Below are 24346 nucleotides of genomic sequence, written 5' to 3' on the forward strand. Positions count from 1 at the left end.
CACCTCTAAATAGCTCTAGAATCTCTTCACGTGTGCCTACTTCTGCTGCCATCGTCCTGGTCCAAGATGTTGCCATCTCTTGCCTGGGCTGTAATGATTCCCCGAACCAGCCTCCATGTATCCACTCCATGTCCCTCCTCTTCCAATTTCACTCCCCACAAGCAGCCAAAGTCATCTTTTAAAAAAATGCAAATCAGATCATGTCTCTCCCAACCTTTTAGATTTTTAACTTTAATGATTTCCTATGGCTTGTTGGGATAAAGTCCCGAATCTCTAACCTGGCCCATCAAGTCCTACTCTTCAACCTCATCTCCTACCACTCTCTTCCACATTAGGATTGTTCTCACCACCCTGGTTTCCTTCCATTTCTTGAACACACAAAAAAGCTTGTTCTACCTGAGGGTATTTATGCCTGCTCTCCCCCCTCCTTAACACGCTTCCCACCCACCTTTCATTGGGTTGCTCCTATTCACCTCGTGGACCCCACATAAATGTAATTTCCTTTCTCTCGTCTTCTGTGTTGGCCCTGTTGCTTTGGGCTCCCGATAGCAAGCCCTTTGTATGTCTTCACGTCTTCATCAGAGCTCTTACCCCAATTGTGATCCATAATCGTTGTAATTTCTGTCCACTTTCTCCCCTCTCCACTATCTGGTGAGGGCTGAGTTCATCACCCTATCGCAGCGCAAAGCACAAAGCCTGGCACATGGTAGCTGTTGCTTATTGGAGAATGTGTCTGTGAATGAATCTGGCTTCTACTTCCATCCCTCCACTGGGACTGCTATTACTGAGAGTTCATCCATGGCCTCCTCATTGATAAGTCCAGGGTTTCTTCTCTGGAATGTCTGACATGTCTACAACATTTGAACCTGCTGTCAACCTCTAGTTCTTTAAAGGTTCTCCATCTTTTCTCATCCTTTGGTTTTGAGACAACATTATTTCCTTTGCTTTCTCTCTGAGCACTGCTTCTGAGCCTCCTTGGCTGATGTGCTCTGAGTGTCCCTTAAATGTCAGTGTCCTGCATGATTCCAGCCCTCCGTTTTTTCTGCTCCCTCTGTACATTCTGTAAGCAGCCTTAATTATGTCTGTGGCTTCAACCCGTATATATTTCAACTGGTGAATCCCACAGCTGTATGTCCAGCCCTGTCCCCGCTCCTGCACACCAGATCTTTCTCTCACTGCATCCTAAATGCCTCCACCCAGATGTCCCATAGAAGCTTCAAGCTTAACATTTCCAAGTGGAACTAATTCTCTTCCTTGCCAAACTTGTTCTTCCTGTAGAATTTCCTATCTGGCTAAATAATGTCACCCATCTACCTAACCTCTGAAGCTAGATGTCATGGAGTCATCCTAGATACCTCTGCCAGCTCAGTACCCATGTTCAACTGTCATCACACTCTGTCTCTTGAATCTGTCCCTATCCCTCCTCTCTCTGCACTGCCACCGCCTTAGTGCAGCCCCTGCTGTACTTGTTGGGGTCATGGCATCAACCTCTTACCTGAGCTCCCTCCTTCCGTCTTCTTCCCCATCTAGCACTCATGCCAGAGATCTTGTCACAGAGAACAAAGCCTAATCAAGCCACCTCCCTGCCTCACCCCACACCTTTCTCCCTCATGCCCATACAGTAAAGCCCATCTTCCTGAGGATGACGTGCAAGCTTCTTCACAGCTGCCTTGTCTTTCCCTCTGGCGTTTGCTTCTCTTTGCAGCATTCATGGTCCTCTGAGCATGCCATCCCTTCTCAGTTCAGGCTTATAGTGTCAAGCAGGGTTCACAAACATCAGAATCACAAGGAAGGCCTGCTGTAAAAACATGGCATGCTGGGCCTCACCTGCAGAGGTTCTAACTCTGTGGGTCTGAGATGAGGCCCAGGATCTGAATTGGCAACAAGTTTCCAGGGTCTGCGGGGCCTTCTCTTCTGGTGGCCACTGTGAGAACCACCAGTGTACCCTAAAAAGCGTGTGAGCCTCGGAGCTCCACTGCCTGGGTCCAAATCCTGCCTCTGCTACTCACTTCCTATGTCACTTAACCTCTCCATGCCTCGGTTTACTTATCCATAAAAAGGGACTAATCCTTGAACTACCTTACAGGCTTTGGAGGAGGATTAAATGGGTTAGTACCCAGAAGACTTTCAAACACTGCCTGGGTCATTGTAAGTGTCAGGAACTGTTAGTTGCCACCATTGTTGGTTGTTATTTGTATTATTATTTACATTCTTGGTTGTGAATGTCTGCCTCCCTCTCTTTATTGCTTGCAGTTTTCTCGTCTCCTCTCAAGATTTCATTTCTTTTCTGAGGAGCGTTTTGCTAACACCCTCCCATCCCCAGGCCTTCTGCACCCTTCTTTGTGCCCACACAGGCCCGCGTGCACCATGTCCTAGCATTTGCCACCCTGCACTCGCCTCTTTCCCAGGAGTTGGGCTCACTTGCTGTGTCTCCGCAAGGCTTCATTTTCTTCCAGCTTCATTGAGGTATAACTGAAAGATAAAATTCTATAAATTTAAGGTGTCCAATATGATGATTTCATATATGTGTGCGTTATGAAATGATACCCCAATCAAGTTGGTTAATACAGAATTCAAAGAGAAAATGTTTTTATAAAGTTAGTTAACACATTCATCACCCCACCTAGTTACCATTTTTGCGTATGTGGAAGGAGCATTTAAAATCTACCCTCTTAGCAAATTTCAAGTGTACGATACAGTATTAACTCAAGTCATCATGCTGTGCATTAGATCTCTAGAACTTACCCACTTATCCACATTATAACTGTAATTTTGTACCCTTGGACCAACATTTCCCCTTTCTCCCCACCTATAGCCCCTTGCAACCACCATTCTACTCTCTGTTTCTCTGTGTTCAATTGTTCTAGATTCCACATATAAGTGAGATCATAAATTTGCCTTTCTCTGTCTGACTTACCTGACTTAGTGTAATGCCCTTGAGGCTCAACGTTCACCCCTGTTGTCGCAAATGGTAGGATTTCGTTCTTTTTGTGGATAAATTATATTCTATTATGTATATGCGCACGCGCGCACACACACACGCACACTGCACAGCTTCTTTATCCATCCATCTGTTGATGGACAGCTAGGCTGTTTCCATGTCTTGGGGATTGTGAATACTGCCGCTGTGAACACGGGAGTGCGGAATCACTTTGAGCTACTGATCGTGTTTCCTTCAGACACATACCTAGAAGTGGGATTGTTGGATCATATGGTAGTTCTGTTTCTAGTTTTTTGAGGAACTTCCATGCCATTTTCCGTGTTTAGTCCCTGACTTCAATTTTGAGTCCCGGGAGCCCAGCAAAGTGTCTGGTACATCAGTGGGGGTAAAAAATGTTTCTTAATTAAATGATGGAGTTGGCATATGTTGCAGAATTTATTGAAAATACGGGCTGGGCGCGGTGGCTCACGCCTATAATCCCAGCACTTTGGGAGGCTGCGGTGGTTGGATCACCAGGTCAGGAGATCAGACCTTCCTGGCTAACACGGTGAAACCCCGTCTCTACTAAAAATATAAAGAAATTAACCAGGTGTGATGGCGGGCACCTGTAGTCCCAGCTATTCGGGAGGCTGAGGCAGGAGAATGGCATGAACCTGGGAGGCGGAGCTTGCAGTGAGCTGAGATCATGCCACTGCACTCCAGCCTGGGCGACAGAGCGAGACTCCATCTCAAAAAAAAAGAAAATATGGCAAAATGTGTGCAGTCTAGGAAAAGGACTGAATACCATGAAAAGGTGGAGAAAAAAGTGTATGTGTATGTGTGGGTGTGTGTGTGTGTCCTGAAAGTTTGAGAATGTTGTAGTTAGGATAGTGGGATTGGATTCAAGAATGTGGTCTTGTGGTCTCAGGAACATCTCAGTGCACATCACTTAGTATAATCTTAGCTATGAGTAGCAAAACCCCACAACTCGATGGATTTAAACAAGGATATTTATTACATGTGTAATAAGAAGTCTGGAGGAAGGGTGATATTGGTGTTGTCTGATCCAGTGGTCAACGATGTCATCAGGGGCCCGGGTTCATTCTTTCTGTTCTGCCTCAGGCTTCCTCCTCATGGTCACGAAGTGGCTACAGAGGTTCTAGTCAACACATTAGATGGCACAGCATCCAGCAGAAGAAAAGAGCTGGGAAAACACTTCCCCAAGCACCCCTAGCAGGCCTCCTCTCACATCTTAACGACTAGAGGCCGGGTAGAGTCCACCCCAATCTATGCACTGGCAAGAAGCTTGCTTTGTTTTGACTTGATGAGGCCTCTGAGCTGGGGAGGTCACTGTCCTGAGTGGACAGAATCTGCTAGAAAGGAGGAAAGGAAAAATGGATGCTGCTTCAGCAAACAACAGTGTCTGCCTCAAAGCCCAACCCAGATAATCTAAAATGAATTGCTTGAAGTCAAAGTGAGGAACCCTTTCCTCTCTCTGTTCTACCCATAGGTCATGCCCTGACCACAGCTGCCCTTCAGGAGGCTGGCACGGAGCCACCCGGGGTCATTGGGCTGTTTGTCAAGGGTGCGGCAGCAGCGGCTTGCCACTCTTCCTCCATGAGCCCAGCCAGAGCCTCCACTGGGCACTTAGCACAAGAAAAACCCTGCAGGAACCAGAGTCCAGAGCGTTGGGATTCAGCAGGTGTGCCAGGAGAATTCAACACAGGTGTGCTGCCTCCTCTCCTGCCAGGCGTGTGGCTGGACACGAGTCTTGCTGATGGTAAGAATCGGAGTTCCTGGATGCAGGGGGTACTGGGAGCAGCCGCCTGTGAGAAGGCTGGGCCAAACAAACAAATGTTCTGAACGAGGGTAAGAAAACAGCATTTCTGCCGAAGGTCTCTGATTTTCTGTAGCCTGCCCCTGGCTTGAAAACTGTCAGCTTACCAAAGTGGGCTCTCAAACCACCTGGATCTCATGTTTTTTGCTTGTCAGATTCATTGAGAGCTGCAGAATAGGCCCACCGACTCGTAGGGTCTGCTTCTCTGACTGGGACAAAAGCGCTCGCAAGAAACTGATGGGAGCGGCTTCACTGGGGGTGGCAGACAATTCTGGCCAGGAGTGGGTGTCCACAGTGGGCAAGAAGTGTGGGCTCCATGTCAGGAGCGGTGGCGACAGCTTCTAGAAATTGTCTATGGCTGGGCGCGGTGGCTCAAGCCTGTAATCCCAGCACTTTGGGAGGCCGAGACGGGCGGATGACGAGGTCAGGAGATCGAGACCATCCTGGCTAACACGGTGAAACCCCGTCTGTACTAAAAAAATACAAAAAACTAGCCGGGCGAGGTGGCGGCATCTGTAGTCCCAGCTACTCGGGAGGCTGAGGCAGGAGAATGGCGTGAACCCGGGAGGCGGAGCTTGCAGTGAGCTGAGATCCGGCCACGGCACTCCAGCCTGGACGACAGAGCGAGACTCCGTCTCAAAAAAAAAAAAAAAGAAATTGTCTAATAGCCTGACATCCTAAAGAATGTCCTGAAGAGCTGAAAAAGCAGTTCTTCCAGACACATACAGGGAGCAGCGAAATGAGATGCAGTAGAAGGTTGAATCCAGCTGGGAGCACAGTGCCATTTAGTTAAGAGTGACTTCTGTGGCATCTGCTGGTCATGGGTGAGGGTTGGGGGAAGATAATACTAATTTGGCCATTATTACATGTGTCTTTCTTGAATCTTCAATCAGACTGTCAACTCCTTGAGGACAGTAATGGAATATTTTATTTCTCTTGCATTCTTCACAAGATCGGGTACTCAGCCATTGTTTATTGGTTGAGTATTTGATGGATTCCGACACAATCAACTTGACCAGGCCAGCTCCCAGAATCTTCATTCATGGGAGCAGTGTTGTCACCAGTATCTATCGGTACCTGCTGAGAAGGAGCAGTGGTGGGTACTTTTGCCACCTGAGTTGGCCGAGGTTGCTGAGTGTGTGAGTTTCCTAGGGCTGCCTTAACAAAGTGCCACTAACTGGGTGATTAACAGAAATGTCAGGTCTCCCAGTTCTAGAGGCTAGAGGTCTGCAGCCAAGGTGTCAGCAGGGCCATGATCCCTCTGTGGTATATAGGAGGCCTCTCTCTGCCTTGCCCTGGCATCTGACGATTTGCCGGCAGACTTTGATCTTCCTTGACTTGCAGCTGCATCACTCCAATGTCTGCCTTTATCATCACATGGCATTCTCCCTGTGTGTGTGTTTCCAAATTTTCCCATTTCTATAAGGACACCAGCCATATTAGGAACCGCCGTACTCCAGTGTGACCTCATCTTAACTCTTGACATCTTCAGCAACCCCGTTTCCAAAGAAGGTCACATTCTGAGGTACTGGGGGTTAGGACTTCAATGTGGAGATCACAGTTCAAGCCGAAACACTCAGTGAGCTCATTCACAGTGACAAGACTAGGGACATACGAAGGGCCAGGATGAATATGCCTGGTGTTCCGTGGTGCTGCCTGGAAGTGACTGGCAGCAGTGTCAGCGGGGGAGCACGTCCTCTGCTCTCAGCATTCCCTAGGGAGGTGCGCTGAGCTGGGCCCAGCTGGACACATTGGATGCCGTGCTCCAGAGGAGGAACCGCACCCACCTGTCGCTCTCCTTTGTATGGGACAAGTGGGACACAGCCTTGATGGGGGGAACACACCACTGGGGCTCCAGGCAGCCTTAATTGTCGAGGAATGCCCGGAAATTCTGTCTGCCCAGCAGCTGGAGACCTTGGAGCTCCTCGGTTTCCCGAGAAGTTGAGTTTTTTGGAGCCGTCTCTCCCAGAGAGGCTGGGAGTTGATCGCTTTCCCCCTAGAGGCGGTGGGGGCTGCTGGGCTCGACTAGCGCATTGCCAGGCAATCCAGAGAGAGTTCCAGACACCAGGCACTGAGCAACCTACTTGTCTCGAAATCCAGTAAAGCTTGGACCCAATGCCGCCAACTTTTCTGCCTCTGCAGTTTTGGAGCCCTTAACATGAAGGTTACAGCCCAGAAGCCTGCAGGCTGTTCGGAGCCTGTAGATGTGTTTTCTTCCCAGCAGCTGGTGTACACAGTGTTTTTGTATTATTTTTCAAACAGGCAATACATTTGCGTGGTTCAAAAATTAAAGCACTGTAGAAAGGTATTCACTGAAATCTTATCCCTGCCTCCAGTGGCCAGTCCTGCCCTGCCCCTCCCCTGTAAATGCTTTTATTAGTTTCCTGTACAACCTTCCGGAATTTCTTTTTGCAGATAAAAGTCAGTACAAATACTTATCTGCCTCCATCCCTCTACTTCTCACATAATTATAGCAGACTATACGCACTATTTTTAACCTCGCCTTTTTCACTTAATTTATCTTGGTGATCTTTCCCTATCCGTATGTGGAGAGCTTCCTCATTCTTTTTTTACAGGGGTGTAGTATCCCGTTGTATGGATTTACCGTAATTTAACAATCCCCTACTGATGAACACGGGTTGTTTTTAGTCATTTTCTGTGAATGTTACAAGAAACACTGCACGGGATAAACCTGCCATTTCGTGTTGACCCTGAACGTGCGTAACATTTAAAAATCTGAAAAATCTTTGAATAATCAGAAGAACTGGAAGCACTTGGTTCGAACATGTGGACAACTGGTTGGGTTGGGTAACAGCTGTCCTTTTAAAGAGACCTCCCTGCCCCGCTCTGGCATGTTCCCCACCACCTCTTGCTGACCCTCTTGCGTTCAGCCTGAGCGTTGACTGCCATCTGGCAACATCGTGCTGTTTCCCTCCTAGAGTATTAAGGAGGAAGGGAAATCACTCATGTACTCATGTCTCTTCAAGGGGGAAACTGAAAACCAAGGAGGCTGTCTTTTTCCAGCAGAGGGAGGAGGGCAGACTCGATATGAAAGCGATTCTGCTTCTTCATCGGCCCCTCACCACTCGGCCCATTTCGGTTACTCTTCTGTATGCTTGAGATTGCAGCCCCTGCCTTGCCATGTCCAGGCTTTCGTCTCAGGAGCTGGAAAGTGGAAGGGAAAGAACCCTGCCGTCTTCTTGCTTTTGTGTGCACTGTCTGAGTGGCTGCATGGAGACCAGCAATGAAAATGAAATACTAGACAGTCAGAAGTGTTGTTCTATGACATGGATTGTCTCAGCAGACCCCCCAGGCAGTGGTAGCACTATCTCCGTTTTCCAGACAAGGAAACCGTAGCAGAGTGAAGCGGCTTCACCGAGACTCATAACTCGTACACAGAACTAGGATCAGAACCCAGGTTTTTCTGCCACTAGAACCTGACATTTTAGCCAATCTATCGTGCTGCTTCCAAAGTTTTTTTTTTTTTTTCCTTGAGACAGAGTCTTGCTGTGTCACCCAGGCTGGAGTGCAGTGATGTAATCTTGGCTCACTGCAACCTCTGCCTCCCAGGTTCAGGTGATTCTCCTGCCTCAACCTCCCGAGTAGCTGGGATTACAGGTGCGCACCACCACGTCCAGCTAATTTTTGTGTTTTTAGTAGAGACGGGATTTCACCATGTTGGCCAGGATGGTCTCAATCTCTTGACCTCATGACCTGCCTGCCTCGTCCTCCCAAAGTGCTGGGATTACATGAGTGAACCAGCACACCCAGCCCCAAAGTCTTTTTTAAAAAGGTGTGGTTTACAGTTATGCCTCTCACCTGCTAAGTTTGTCACTACTGATGCTGTGGAGATGACAGTCATGACAAAGATAAAAGCAGCTCTGAAAACAGGCAAGATGGCTCCATGCTGCGAAGAAGGTGGGTGACAATGCGTATGTGGTCTCATAACTAACATGACAGCTGTTCCTTGATGGTTTTTCCCATTTTATAGAGTGGAATTGGCTCCCCTGCCCTTTTTGCTCTTTCGATCCAAAAACATGTATTGAGCAACTTCTGAATGCCAGGCACTGTGCTCGATGTGAGTGATAAGCCTGGTGCCTGGAGGCTAGTTCAGGTAGGTCAACAGAAAGCTGCAGTGCCACCAGGTGTATGTGGTATTGGTGACATGGATGCGTTGGGTTGTGTCCAGAACGTGACAAAAGAGACAAATATACCATGGAGCAACCATGAACAACAAGGCGAGTGGCTTCCAGTTGTCTTGGGTCCTCATCATTTTACACTACTTGATGAAGGAAGGAAGTCGGGCCCAGAAGTGGTGGCTATGAGCTAAGGTATTGAGCCATCCTTCTGCCCGCAGCCCAGGATGAACATGACCACAACTGGCAGCTCTCTGGAGCCTACTTGGGGTTGAAAGGTGGGCCAAAGGAACCTTCCCTCCCTTTGCTGCTCCACCTCAGCTTTTCTCATTCCTGGCCGATTTATCCTGTAAGCTGGGGGCTGGGGGTCTCCCAAAGGAATACTCACCCTGAGAATTAGCGTTCTTCCAGCGGGGCAAAATCCTCTTCCCTGCTGAAGAAATTGTAAACCCAGTCAGCTGAAAGAGGAAGAGTGCAGGGGTTAGGGAATGATGGGACCAGGAGGGCACATTCCATCTGATCTCTGAAATCACACCTCAGCTATAGGACTTGCCCACCAAGGCTTCTCGTCACCATGCTTTGTTGGATCTGTAATGTTGCTGTTTCTCTCTCTTCTCCCCCAGGGTTTGCATGCAACAGCATCTGTCATCTCTGTGGTTATCTCAGAACAACTGGGGCTTTTGCTTTTTATTTATTCTTTCTCTGAGTGCAGTGCTAACCACAGCAGCCTACGGGCAGAGGGGTTGGGGAGGGAGCCAGTTGCTTTTCACTGAAATCCTGTGGTCTTCAGCTGCAGCTGGTGCGAGTGCTGAAACTGTGTGAAACAAAAGTGTTGAAACTCAGTCCCAAGTGACTTCTGGGGATCTGTTTGCCTGTGCTTCCTATGGATCAGTAATTAGAAACGAGTTGTTTTCAGGTGGAAAAGGAGAATCCAGAGTCCTGATGGAATGCAGGCAACAGGCACGTCTAGGGCCACAGACAGGTATGTGCACTTCTCTGTGCTGGCAGCTGTGTGCAGATACAAGAAAAGCATCCCATCCCCTCCTTGCCCTCAAGGAACTTAGCGACAGGAAGAGGAGCAACATTTACCGTTGGTCTACCCTCTTGGGCCTGTTTCCTCATTACAGAAATGAATGAGGTTAGACTTGATCAGTATTCCTTATTATTATTATTATTTTAGATTCAGGAGGTACACGTGCAAGTCTGTTCCATGGATGTATTACATAAGGCCGAGGTTTGGGGTTCTAATTAACCCATCACCCAAATAACGAACACAGCATGCAATAGATAGTTTTTCAGCCCTCGTTTGGTGCATGTTTCTGATGGGGTCAGTGCTGTCCCCTAGAGTAATGCTTCTCACACTTTCGAAGAAGTTAAACCAAAAGCCCAGTATTTAGGAAATGGTTGTTTTAGGAAGAGAAGCCTAACTGGAATAAAGACAAAGCCTTGAAATGATGAGACGATTTCCCAGCTTCATGCATTCTATCTGGATCAGAGCATTTCCAAATATACACTTAACTGAAAAGGGCACAGTGCAATATGCAGTTACCGTAAAGCAAGGAACCCATGTGCAGGTCTGTAACAGGAAATTTGAAACTTCATCGAACAGATGTAGAATTAGATACTATTTTAAATTAGCAGAGGCACCTCAAACTTGCTTATAAAAGTTGTTTTAAAAATAATTAATATTCTTATCACATATATTTGTAGTACAATGATAAGAAATCTCTTGCAAAAATTAGCTATCGTGGTTACTTCTTTGGAGTTGCCTTTTGTTCTTCCCTTTTACTCTGATATATTCTCCTTCAAGATCTACCAAACAACTTTTCCCAATCCATCCTCCTCTTCTCACTGCCCATACTATAAGGATGTCATTTTAAAGGCCTTTTTTTTTTTTTTTTTTTTTTTTTTCTTGAGACACAGTCTCGCTCTGTTGCCAGGCTGGAGTGCAGTGGCGTGATCTCAGCTCACTGCAACCTCTGCCTCCCAGGTTCAAGCGATTCTCCCGCCTTAGCCTCCCAAGTAGCTGGGACGACAGGGAGCGCCACCAAGCCCGGCTAATTTTTGTATTTTTAGTAGAGACGGGGTTTCACCATGTTGGCCAGGGTGGTCTCAATCTCTTAACCTCGTGATCCACCCCCATCAGCCTCCCAAAGTGCTGGGATTACAAGCATGAGCCATCATGCCCAGCCACTTTTTTTTCCTTTCTTTCTTTCCCTTTCCTTCCTTCCTTTCTTTCTTTCTTTCTTCTTTCTTTCTTTCCTTCCTTCCTTCCTTCCTTTTTTTTTTTTTTTTAACTGCTAAAGACTGAAGATATGCCTGGACACAGTGGGTGGGATTTCCAGGCTGGAAACATGTTTTCTGTGACACTTTGTCACTATCCTGTCCCATGCCACAGCATAATAAATTATCATGACACTACACTTACATGTAAGGCTGAGCTCATGAGACAGGATCCTGTGCTTCCTTGTTTCCTCTGCTTGCACATTTGTCATTTGATTTGGCTTGTTATCTGTACCTCAGCGACTGTTATTTCCTTCTTCCTCTTATCATATACAGCCAGGAAATGGGGGGTTCTTCCTTCTCATTGTAACACTTTTTTATTTGATTGTCCTCCTATATCCCTCACTCTTTTATTTCCTTGTACTTCTTATGTGAAGTGGCTTCTATTTGTCTTCTGTTAAATTTAAACTTATCCATTATAGGTGGGTGGAAGTGTTGACTACTTCATTATGTGTTCCAGTGCAGGCATACCTGAGCACGTACATATTGAAAGACATATTATTTTGTTAAGAATCACATTTCTGTGCTCACTTTGGCAGCACGTATACTAAAATTGGAATGGCACAGAGAAGATTAGCATGGCTCCTGCACGGGATGACACGCCAAGTGTGCACGCTCTCACTCTCTCTCTCGCTCTCTCTCTCTGTCTCTCTCGCTTGCTCTCTCTGTATATAAATCACATTTCCTTTTTCTCCTTTTATTAAAAGTAGGACGACTTTATGCATTTGGGTCGAATGACTTTTCTAGGAATTTTATTTCAGGTGGTAAAGAGGGTGTTTCTAAATATTTGTTACAAAAATGGGGCATTGATTGGATAGGGTGGAGCACCACTGGATTAAATGATTTCCAAGGTCTCTGACATTCTTTGTGCAACATTTACAAAACAGTGGATGACAGCCTGATTCATGACTCAGTCAGAAAAAAGAAATCCTGGAGGAGAAAGTGATCAGTGAAAGCTGGTGTTATTTATTTATAATGTCTTCTTCAATGAAGTACTGTCCGGGAGATGTGGCTCTCCTCACCCCTGCCCCACCATCCTAGCTGCACTTGAGAAACTGGGGAACTGAAGAAAAGAAAATACTTATTTAATTTCCCATCCAGGATCATGTGAAAACCAATTTCTGGAGTGAGGCCCACACATCTGGAGTGTTTAAAAACCTCCCCAGATGATGTGATGTACTCTGAGGGTTGAGAATTAGAGTGTGCAGAGGGGTGAATGGTAAAAAGGTAGCCCATGTCCTAACTGCCAGAACTGGTGAATATGACCTTATTTGGAAACAAAAAAAGTCTTTGCAGGTTTAATGAAGTTACAGATCTTGAGATGAGATCATCCTGGGATATCTGGGTGGGCTCTCAATTCAGTGGCAAGTGTCTTCATAAAGAGACACACAGAGGAGGGACACAGAGAGAAGAAGGCCAAGTGAGGACAGAAGCAGAGTTGCTGCCACATAGCCTCAAGCCAAGGAACACCTGGAGGTACCAGAGCCGGAAGAAGCAAGGAGGAGATCCTTTCCAGGAGCCTTTAGAGGGGACACAGCACTGCAGTCGCCTTGATTTAGTACTTCTGGCCTCCAGAACTGTGAGAGAAGGAATCTGTGGTCTTAAGACACCTGGTTTTTGATAATTTGTTGGCAACTCTTATAGATTAGATTAAAACCCTGCCTAACGAGCAGAGGAGATTTGGTGAGATGGAAGAGATGTGGGAGAGCCTTTCTTATGTGGAAGCAAAGTGAGTGAAAGCAGGGAGGCCTGGCTAGAGGGAAGACGGGAGGCAGGACCACCACAGAACAGTGACTGTCCAAGGGGAGCGGACACTAATTCTGTGGAGAGCCCACCAGAGAAGATTTCCTTTTTCTAGGAAAGATGAATTCCTCTCCGTTCTTCTTCTCCATTCTGTCCTGTCCTATTTTGGAAGATAGTGCTTGCTGCGCCTCCTTAGACCGAAAGAGCCCAAGCAGCCCAGGAAGCGAGTTCACACTCCATTCCACAGCAGTGGGAACCAGTGAAGGGTGAGGCCAGATGTCTGAACGCTCAGTGTTCTGTTGCCCATCGGTGTAAGGGTCACTCCCTCCAGGGTGCACTCCACCACTCCCCGACACCAGCAGTTCCACCTTACGGGGGTGGCTTTATGAATCCCAGCAAAGCTATTATTTGTCTTGCAGCCCCGGAAGGTCTGGGTGATATTGCTGACATCGTTGGATGGCCCTGCCAATGTCTTAGAAGTCAGTCCCAACTGCAGATTTCTAAACTAAGTCGCATCACTTCTGACAAACTTCTCCTAAGGGACCATTTTCTCCTATCCTCAGACCACCAAGCTGGAATGAGAGCAGCCAGCCTCGGAGCACACGCCGTGCCAGCTGTACTTAGTTAATAACCAGCCAGCTATCTTGGGGAGGCATCTCGCGGGGCACTCCGTGATGAAGCACAGATCCATGCCCTACTTTCTGCAAACTTAAGCAAGCGAAACTTTCATTAACAATGCCATGAAAGCAGAGTCCTCGCTGACTTTTCTGGCTGGCTCAGCAGGAGCTGAGAGGGTGTGACAGTGCTTGTACAAGAACTCACTAATCTCATTACTGGATCCTGTGTGTGCATTTCCCAGGTGTTGTTTTGAACAGTGAACTCAGAAAGGGCCAATACTCTGGGAGCAGGGAGGTCACCCTGAGTATAATATGGCCTTAAGGGTAGAGAAAAGCAATTAAATGCCACCCGACAAGAAGAATCTAGGGACTGCGATGCACTGAGCACTGGGGCTGGGTGGTGGGGGCCTCTATTGGAAGGAGACAGGAGGAAACAGAGGGGAACAACTGATGCATGGTTATTCTTAGTCTTTGATTGTCAGCTCTGTTGGGGATTTGACATTACCCATTTTCCTAGAAACGAAGGAAGGGCATAGGAACGCCTTCATTTCGTTTTCTGGAAATAAACATCTTTAAAGGAAGGAGATCTCTTCCTTCTATGGACACCGTCCTATGACTGACACCGTTAAGGTCAGTGGCTACTGATTTAATGTTGAGAGAGACGCTGCAGAATGGTAAACACAGGCCAAAATGTTGTGTTGCTTTGGGATCCCTTGGACAGGAGGCCCTGGTGGAGGTCATTCCAGGCATCCTCCTGCCTACAAGGACCCCAACATCCTTGCCCACTATGGGCTTGAGGGAGAAAAGGCCTGGCATCTTAACGTGAGATGTGGGGCTGCGGTTAGGGAGCAGGATGGAGGACCATGGCTGGAGTTGCTAAGTCTCACTGGGGCATCCCTAGGCATCTCGCTGTGCCACTGAGTCAGAGGACGTGTGACAATGTTTCCAATTGAGCAGTAGGGTATTTTGAATGCAAACACACACAGTTTCTAAACCCCCCACCACTGACCTCCTCTTATTTATTAAAAAATCCGAAAGAGTTTTCCAGGGTTGACTGGAAGGGTGGATAAATCTGACACTAACTGGCCACCTGAACCATGGAGAGAAAACAGTGTCCTCCAGAGAACAAGCACCATTAGAGAAGCCCTATCATGATGAGAAGGCCTAAGGATTGTTGCTGTCCACACACAGCTCCAACCCAGAGAAAGGGCATGCCAGGGACCAGCCATGTGTCTGTGCTGCAGACATGGCATGCTACTCCATGCTCAGCACTCTAGTCAAGGTTGCAAGTGTTACTGGGAACAAGGCAGACAGTTCCCGGCCTCAGGGAGCTCACAGTCCAGCAGGAGTAATAGATGTTCACTAGTTACACCAGGCATTGTTTAGTTACAATGGTCATAAATGCTAAGGAGGAGTACAAAGTTCCTGAGAACATACAGTTTCAGATGTAGTCTGAAGGATCTTAAAGATCATTTTGTCCAGCCCAATCAGTCCACAGATAAGGAAACTGAGGCTCAGAGAAGGCAAGGAAATAGATGCAAGAGTACCTATTTCGTCAGTGACTGAGATGGGATGAGAAAACATTTTTGATTCCCAATTCTGTTTTTGTTTAGGCTAGGGAAATTGATTGACATTTGTAGTCAGAGCCAGTTGTAGCAACGTTTTCATTAAAGTGTCTGGGTCTAGGAGTTTCATAAAAAAGCCATTGGATGAGAGAATGGAGGGGGACTATTCACAGCATGGGAAGGGGCTCTTTGCACAAGTCCTTCTTCTGGTAGCTACTCTAATAAGGCAAGGGTGAGTCCCTGTGGGTGCTGTGTGTCCTGTGCTGACATCAGAAATGATAAATGTGCTTGATGCGTGAGCCAAGGAACTCATCAGCCATCAGCTGTAAGCCCTACCTCCATGCAGTCCCCCAGATGCCAGCCTTGCTCCACACTTCATTCTCTGAGTGGCTGTGCCATTCCAGGTCCCCACAGCCTCTCATGGGTCTAGTCTCCTTACTTCTTTCTGTTTGACTTTAGTCCCCACACTGTCTTCAGACTGTATGACCTTAGGCGGGTTACCTAAACTTTCTGAACCTCATGTGTAAATGAATGTGGACGATGAGGGTTATCGATAGGGTCAATTAAGACAATTAAGGCTCCCAGCACAGTGCCTGGTATGTATTCCATATGAACTCCCTAAAATATGTCAGGTCCTGGAACCCCTGATGACTCATTATAACCTGCAAAATAGGGAATAACCGTGTTAGAATCCAATACATCCAAGAAGATGTTGTTGACTCCTGTTATGTGCTAGTCATTATGCTGGGTAGTATGGGTACAGAATGAATGAGCCATGATCCTTGACCTCAGGGAGCTAAAAATGTATGGGGATAGACGTGTACACGAGTCTAATCCAGGGTGATGAGTGATGCGTCAGCGACAATCACAGAAGGCCATGGAAACACTGACAGTGAGCAACCGAGTCAGTTTGACATGACATTCAAGGCTCTCTAGCCCTCCTGTCCTCTCTTACTCTGTCCTTGTGCCAGTGTACCCTGTTCCCTACTCATGTGTTACTGGGAACAAGGCAGACAGTCCCCGGCCTCAGGGAGCTCACAGTCCAGCAGGAGTAATAGATGTTCACTAGTTACACCAGGCATTGTTTAGTTATAATGGTCATAAATGCTAAGGAGGAGTACAAAGTTTCCAAACATGTTTCCAAACACATGCTGGACCTCTTCCATCTCCCTTCCCCTCCCCACAGCCCTGGGGGTTAGTTAACATAAACACAGAGAATATAGGAAATACTAAAGAACCTCATAAAAATCACCCATAAACCCAATAAACAAGATAACCACCATTGATGTTGTGGTACATTTCCTTCTAGTCTTTTTTCAGTGTACATGTCTTTTCTTATTGCCCTTTTCTCATTCTGCTTTACAGTTTAGTTTTTCACATGCATTTATCTCCACTAGACTATAAGCTATTTGAGGACAAGGATAACGTTTCACTCACTTTTTTTTTTTTTTTGAGACAGGGTTGAGACTCTGTTGCCCAGACTGGAGTGCAGTGGTGTGATCATGGCTTGCTTACTGCAACCTCAGACTCCCATGCTCAAGATTCTCCCACTCACCTTCCCAAGTAGCTAGGACTACAGGCATATGCCACTGCACTCGGCTAGTTTTTTCTTTTCTCTCTCTCTCTTTCTTTTTTTTTTTTTTTTGGTAGAGATGGGGTTTTGCTATGTTGCCCAGGCTGGCCTCAAACTCCTAGGCTCAAGTGATCCTCCTGCCTCGGCCTCCCAAAGTGCTGAGATGACAGGTGTGAGACATCATGCCTGACCTCACTTGCTTTGTACCCCTGTTCCTAACATAGCATCTTGTACTGGGAGTCACTCTGTAGATGTTAGCTGGATAGAGCCACTGGGTGAATTTGTTCGGCTTTGGAACTCTGCATGTAGACATTTTTGAGAAAGCAGCTTTGCTGTCCTGGTGCGTGCTGCTCATTTAAAACTCAGGCATTCTCATGAGCACTAGAAAGCGCTGGCCGGTCAGCCACTCTGCGGGGTGGGTGAGGGAAGGGACTAAAAATCCGTGATAATTCAACAAGTGGCTGAGCCATAGGCGAGTAATTAAGTGTGTTCTGCATCCTACATGGGGTTGTGTTGGAAAGCAGCTCTGCCTGCTGTGATTCAACTTTGTCTTGCTTTAGAATGACACAGTTGATACTGGCAAATCTGTCTTTATCCCTTCCGATAAAAAATAATGTTGGCATTTCACCTGGGTGGGAGTGGGTGAGATTTTCTTCTCTAAGAAGTCAGTTTTGGCTCTAAAATACTCTGGTTAGATTACATTGTAAGCGGCTCTTGAGCGAGGGTTGGAAGTGGGAATAACACAGGCTTTTTTCCAAAAAGCTCAGGGTGGGGAAGCTGGGTCCAGGTCAGGAGGGGAATTCACTCAGCACGCCACAGGTCAATGCAAAGCAGAGCACGAGAGAGAATGTTTTGAGGGATTAACGCAGCAGAAAATGTTATAGCATCAAGATCCTGTCGAGACTTGTGGCAGGCACAGAGAGGCTCGTGGTGTACTAAGTACCTTCCATTTTCATTTGTTTCTTTTTGTCTTTTTCTTTTCTTTTCTTTTCTTTTTTGAGATAGAGTTTCATTCTTGTTGCCTAGACTGGATTGCAATGGCATGATCTCAGCTCACTGCAACTTCTGCCTCCTGGGTTCAAGCGCTTCTCCTGCCTCAGCTTCCCCAGTAACTGGGATTACAGGTGCCCGCCACCACGCCTGGCTAATGTTTTGTATTTTTAGTAGAGACGGGGTTTCACCATGTTGGCCAGGCTGGTCTTGAACTCCAGACCTCAGCTGATCCACCTACCTCAGCCTTCCAAAGTGTTGGGATATAGTGACCCACTGCACCTGGCCACCTTCCATTTTTATAAAAAATGTAGGAAATTCATTGGTATGGATGGCAACCGGACCATGAAAGCGGATATGAGAGAGACAAGTCCATTCACAATCTGCGATTTTTATTTGGATATGGCAGGATGTTTGTTATTTACATGTCTTTTGTCTTGAAAGAGACTATGGTATGGCAGAGGCTATTTCTAGTATTAAATATCTCAGAAGGAATTTCATTCCAAGATCAAGGAAAGAGTCTGCACGGTTTTGGCTTCTGATGAAAAGCATCTAAAACCAAGTTAAATCAAAGAGAACCCTTAAACAAATCGTCGATTTGGGTGATGCAAAGAAACCTCAGTCAGAGAGCCTCTTTTGGAGCATGAAAGAGAGGAGAGGAACTCTGCAGGGCTCAGCCTTGGAGACTACATTCTGGGATAGGATTTCCTATCTCTGCACACCATTAGAAAGAAATGAAATGGACAGGATCTGGTGGTTTACCTACTATGGATGAGGACAAGAGGAGCCTGAGGCCCAAGGAGGCCAAGTGACTTGCCCGAGGTTAGGACATCAGCGGTGACATGGGGAAATATGCTTTAAAAAAAAAAAAAAAAAAACCCAAGTCTTGTTTTCTTTCTGCACCTCTACATTGCTTGTGGGAGGTAAGGGATTCAGGAGAAAGAGTATGGGTTTGAGATGTGCTTGATTGGACTCCAGCCTCCATTTCTTCATCTGCACATAACCGAGGCTGTGTTAGTCATAACATCTGCTGTGTTAATTCCCCCAAAACATTCTCCCTTGGGTGCTCTGCTTTGCTTTAACCTGTGGCCTCCTGAGCAAATTCCCCTCTTGACCTAGTCCCAGTCTCCCCACCCTGAGCTTTTTGGAAAGGAGCCTGTGTTATTCCTACTTTCAACCCTCCCTCAAGGAGTCCAGGAGTTGTTCCTGTCTGCTCCAGTAGGACCTCCAGCTTCTTGTAAACTCTCCCCCAGCCTCACACACTCACTGGCTCACTTGTTCATTCAGATGCTGTTCTGGATGCCAGGGATACAGCTGTGAACCAAAGAGACACCTGCCTTCATGGAGCTTACGCTCCAGACCGGCACTGCACATTAGAAATACAACACGAGCCACATGTAGAATGTTCCATTTTGGCCACATTTTTTTTAAAAAGTAAAAGAAACAGATGAAATTCATTGTAATAACATTTTAGTTAACCTAATACATGCAACATATTATCATTTCAGCATGAGGTCACTCTAAAAATTATTAACGAGATCTTTTATTCTCCTTTCTTTTGAACTCAGTCTTTGAAATCTCTTTTGCTCTTACATCTCACTTTAGACTGTCCACAGTTCAAGTGCTTACCTTCATATGTGGCTTGTGGCTTCTCTATTGGACAGTACAGGTCTATGGCTCGGGATCAAGACTCCGCCATCCCCCCAAGTCATGGAAACTGGGGGCAGAGTGTCCCTGCAAGCCCGGCTGCTTGAGAGAGAATGCTGCCTGCTCCCCAAAGGTGCCTTCGTCTAGGGCCCTCAGTCCCACCCACTGGAATGTGCTGAGCTCATGCAGAAAGAGGGAGGATGCCCACGCCCCCGGGTCCTGACCTAGTCTGTGGGTTCAGGCGAGGGAACAGCAATGTACTGTCCCCCTGTCATTATAATAGTAATAATATAATTAGCACTTAAAGCACTAAGTATGGGTCATACCCTGTGCTAAGCACTTTATACGTGCTGTGTGTCTTATTATCTTCACCACAACTTTATGAATGAGGTGCTATTATCGTCCATGTTTAACACAGGAGAAATCGGCCCTCAGAAGATAGATCACTTCCTGAGGATCACAGGTAGGCAGTGGCAGGGCTGGGACTTGAACCCAGGGCTGTCTGAAACCAAAGCCTGGTGTTCTTAAGACAGAATGAGATCCATCTAGAGTCACATGGGAACTGAGCACGGGATCCTGAGCCTCATCTAAGGCTCTCTTCATCCATTCAAAGGCCACACCAGTGAGTTGGAATGCTTTGGAGATGGAGGTGTCATTGAAGGTGACTAAGTGTCACATGGAGGAGTATATGGGAGACATCTGGCATCCCTAGGCCCAGCCCGCCACAGCAGTCAACCAGGATCTATAACTGCTGGCATGTTCTTATGATAAATAAAATAGCATAATCTTTGAAAGCCATATAATAATGTAGGTGTATTACAAATAAGATATTGACTCATAATTGATAGGCATAAATTACGAAATCCTTTGTATACTCTGCAGCACCATGTAAAAGTGTGCTCTCATCATTTTATGGTTATTGCTGTTGTTACCGCTCAGTTGGTGGTGTGTCCAGGGAGCTTACCCTAGCCCGGATCGCAGTGGTAGTGCCTGCAATATCAAATGGCAACTGAGAGCATAACCCGACTTGAATGTTCTGTCCCAACTGGGTCCCAGCACCTGGAAGTATTTGAGTTTTGCATATGGATATATTGCAGTAAAAGCCCAATGTGCAGACGAGCTAATTAACCAGGTGTTTTCAGCATTTGCCAGCTTGCCCGGTGCTGAAATCAGTCTTCATGTTCAGCGTTGGTGGCCAGCAGCACTCCTGGCTCTTCAGAGCGTTGTTAGAGAGACACTTAGAAACCAGCAGACATGATGGAGGGGGTAGAGGCCCACTCTCAAGTCCCAGGACAGGCAAGAGGCCAGGAAGCCAGCCACCAGCATCTGGAAGAAAAATCCCACCAACTGCTGTGGGTTTCCTGGGCATTGCTTGTGGCCTTGCTAAATGGGATTATCCTGAGGAGTATCCAAATCCCATTCACTCTCTAAGCCCAGTTTAAATCCCACTCGCTCCACAGAAACCTTTCCTGACTCATATATCAACACTCATTTGTTAAAGCCTTTCCCCCAACCCGCTGGGAGACCTATTTGCTTCTTCACCGTATCCCATGCACCCAGTGCCTGGAAACTGGCAGGGGGTCTGTAAAGACTAGATCAATAAATGCATGAATTAATTAGCATGGTCGCTCTAGGAGATGGCAAGGGGTGGGAGAAGAGAGTCCAGATCTGGGGCTCTGTGGCTTTCTGAATTCCTCAGCTGTAAAGAGAAGTAAGGTCTGCTACAGATGGGCAGTGGAATAATGGAAAATACATTGGCCTAGAAGTCAGGGACCTGAGGGTCAGGCATTCTCCTGCATTTTCTATGTAACCTCAAGAAAGTCTTATAAGGGTTGAAGGAGATGTTTTTGTGAAATTGCTTTGTAAACCGTAAAGTGATATGGTAAGATGTTGTTCATCATCCTCAGATCTGGCTCCTGCCTATTTGTCCAAATGTATTCCTTATTAATTTAATTTAGCTAGGCCAATCTTCTCATTAAAAAATATGTTTCTCTCCTTAATGCAAAACAATGCATCATAATAACAAAAATATCAGAAAATTCAGAAGAAAATACAAATCATCTCTTAAGGTTACCATCTGGAAATAATACTGTTCACATCTTATTTATAGTCTAAACAATTTTTTTCTAAGTGAGTTTCCCAGGTGTCAGCAGTGGGGACAAGACAGGGCAGCTTTCTTCTCCTGTTTTCCCACTGCGCTGGCTTTGCTGAGGGCTGCTGCCTGGGAAAACACCAGAGAGGGAAGTCTCCCCATTTGTTTGCTTCCAGCATCCTGGTAGCAATGCCAGTGGGTCAGGGGACAAGGGTGCCAACAGGTGGCTTAGAGAGGGGGTTACCTTGCTCCAGCACTTTTCATTATCTAAAAGTGCTTATTTGGTCTGCATATTTTTATTTGTCTCTGGAAATAACTGGCCACTGGAATATAAGTGCCACAAGGACAATACCTTGCTGGATTTGCCTGTTGCTGCCTTTGGCACCTAACAAAAGTGCCTGCACAGAGTGAATATTCATTGAACAAAATGAATGAACGCAAGCGCTGTGTTACCTCATATAGGATAGGAAACACCTGATGAATATTTGCCTCCCATGAATTGTGCATATGAGAGGCACAGAGGCCAGATTCCTTGGTGATATACATCTGGACTTCCAGGTCTAGCTGTGGTTTGAGCTTTGGCATTATACAATAGATAATCCCAGTCCCCTTTTTGTAACCACTACTGCTCCCTTGAGTCATTTCAAGCACGTTCTCAGACTGTGCTACTTAACGTGGCCAAAGCATTCTGTCAAATTGCTTTCTAGGTTCAGTCATAGCACTCCCAAACTGTCCTGTGCAAGGAAGCCCATCGTCTCCCTGTCCCAAAGCCTGTCCCTCCTCCATTGTCTTTCAGCTTTCCCTCCTTATGTAGCCCCTAGGCTTTCTTGTACATCCTACTGCATTTCTTTCTTAGGGAGGGCAGTGATTCTTGCCACATGCTTACATTGCTGTCTTCAAAGGTGAGCTCCTATGGCGTAGACAGCATCTGTGGATTTGGATGGAAAGAATTTCAAGAGCACTTGCTTGGAGCTGGAGCTCTGTGGGGGGCAGTGTCCAATTAATCCTGAGGCTACGCCCTTCTCATGCACAAGGGTCTGCTCCCATCAAGCTGGACATAACTTCTGGATTCAGGGTCACTAAGCAGACTTATCACTGCTGTTCCTTCATCTTCCCTCCTCTTCTCCAAAACCTGGAAGAGGATGAGTTAGGCCTGTTTTCTTCCAGAACACTGCAATGTGGTAGGAGGGATGTTTCCCCTGTTTTTCCAGAATTCCTATAAAGTCACTTCTGTTGTAACCCTCAATGGAAAACCTCAATGGAAAAAAGATGTGATGCATCTCTTGTGTATTTCCCAGGTGGAATGCAAGTCACCAGTGGCCAAAGTACCCTCCAGGTGTGAAGAGTTGCAGGTCCTCTGAGGAGCCAGGAGCTGCAAGGTGAGTGAGCGAACAAAAGACAGCAGGCTGCAGAGTACTAGATCTGCCCCCACCCCAGACCCCAACTCCAGGCCCTGCCTTGTTAGCACTATTGTAGCTGTTTTTTAATATTCATGAGGATCAGCAGCGGGACCTTAGATTTGGGAAACAGAGTTCATCAGCCTTCTTGAGGACAGTTTTAAAAATACTAGATGACAGAGGGGCTATTCCACCTTGTTGGGGTATCACTTAAGTTCATTTAAGGGAGGCCTCTGGGAGAGAGGGTTCATCACTTTGCCCAGCTCTTTTACATGTGGGCACAAGGGTCTGGAACCTTTATTAGCCTCTCTCTGCAAAGAGCCACTCCTCAGCCACTGGTCCCTCACAGAGCCAGTTCCACTGTGGAGCCTGTCCAATCCTGATTTCCCTCTTGTCTAGCCTCCCTTGGCAATGAGGAGGGTGTGTTTGCATTGGTGTATAGCATCACTGTTCACTTTCACATCTGCCGTCTCATTTGAGCCACTTCCCGTGGGATAGTGATAGAGTAATAGTTTGGATATTTGTCACTGCCCAAATCTCATGTTGAATTGTAATCCCTGATTTTGGAGGTGGGCCTGGTGGGAGGTGATTGGCTGATGGGGGTGAATCCTCATGAATGGCTTAGCACCATCGCTCATGGCTTGGTGCTGTATTTACCATAGTGAGTGAGTTCTCATGATATCTGGTCATTTAAAAGTGTGTGGCACCTCACCCCCAACTGTCTCTCTCTCTCTGTTGCTCCCGCTTTGCCATGTGACGTGCAAGCTCCTGCTTCACCTTCTGCCGTGAGTAAGAGCTCCCTGGGGCCTCCCCAGTAGCCAAGCAGATGTTGGCACCATGCTTGCATAGCCTGCAGAACCATATATCAATTAAACTTGTTTTCTTCTTAAATTATCCAGTCTCAGATATTTCTTTATAGCAATGCAAGAATGACCTAATACAGATAGGCAGGAAGGAAACTGTTATCCCACTTTAAAAAACAAAAGAAATGGCCAACTTCCCAACGTCACAGGGTGGCAAAGTTCACACCTGAACTTTATTTTTGATGCCTGAACCTTTCTATGGTACTATGTTCCTGCTAGCCTCTTGACAGATGGGGTTGAGACAGGACAAGAATAGGAAAGGGAGAGGGAATGAAGACTAAAGGTTTGATGAGGAAATAATTGGGAACTGTTGGGGTTATCTCTGCAGGCTAGATTCATTGTTGTCTTTGTTTTTCTCTCATTTTCTACCAGCCACTAAAATCCATTAGAATAATGTGCTATCCAAACTCGTAGTGATTCATACAAGACTATGGCTTGGAGAAAATATCAAAATTTAGCCCTTTGGATGGCCTTTTATTCCACCTCAGTATAACATCTTGTAAGTTAAACTCTAATCCTGAATTTGTTACCAAGAGTGGCGTGCCACTGTAATAAATCCCTGAAAATGTGGATGTGGCTATGGAATGGGTAATAGGTAGAGGCTGGAAGAATTTTGAGGTACATGCTAGAAAAAGCCTACATTGCCATGAACTGACTTTTAAAGGTGGTTCTGGTGAAGGCTC

General features: G+C 46.5%; 1 protein-coding gene and 1 non-coding gene across 6 annotated transcripts in view; both read left to right on the forward strand.

Moving 5' to 3' along the window:
• The window catches only part of CRACR2A (calcium release activated channel regulator 2A), a 132780-nt gene that overhangs the window by 15166 nt on the left and 93268 nt on the right, over nt 1–24346 (forward strand). For 2 of the 5 annotated variants that reach the window (XM_033223167.1, XM_033223168.1), the window contains exons 2-3: nt 4431–4700; nt 22702–22782. The gene's annotated coding sequence lies outside the window, so the exon portion shown is untranslated. The remainder of the gene's footprint in view (nt 1–4430; nt 4701–22701; nt 22783–24346) is intronic. The other 3 variants (XM_033223169.1, XM_033223170.1, XM_033223171.1) reach the window with 2 other exon arrangements.
• Nucleotides 11700–11805, forward strand: LOC117091178. The gene has a single exon (XR_004440295.1). It is a non-coding gene; the product is annotated as a U6 spliceosomal RNA (small nuclear RNA).

Source organism: Trachypithecus francoisi, unplaced genomic scaffold, assembly GCF_009764315.1.
Source record: "Trachypithecus francoisi isolate TF-2019V2 unplaced genomic scaffold, Tfra_2.0 Lachesis_group11, whole genome shotgun sequence".
Taxonomy (NCBI): Eukaryota; Metazoa; Chordata; class Mammalia; order Primates; family Cercopithecidae; genus Trachypithecus; species Trachypithecus francoisi.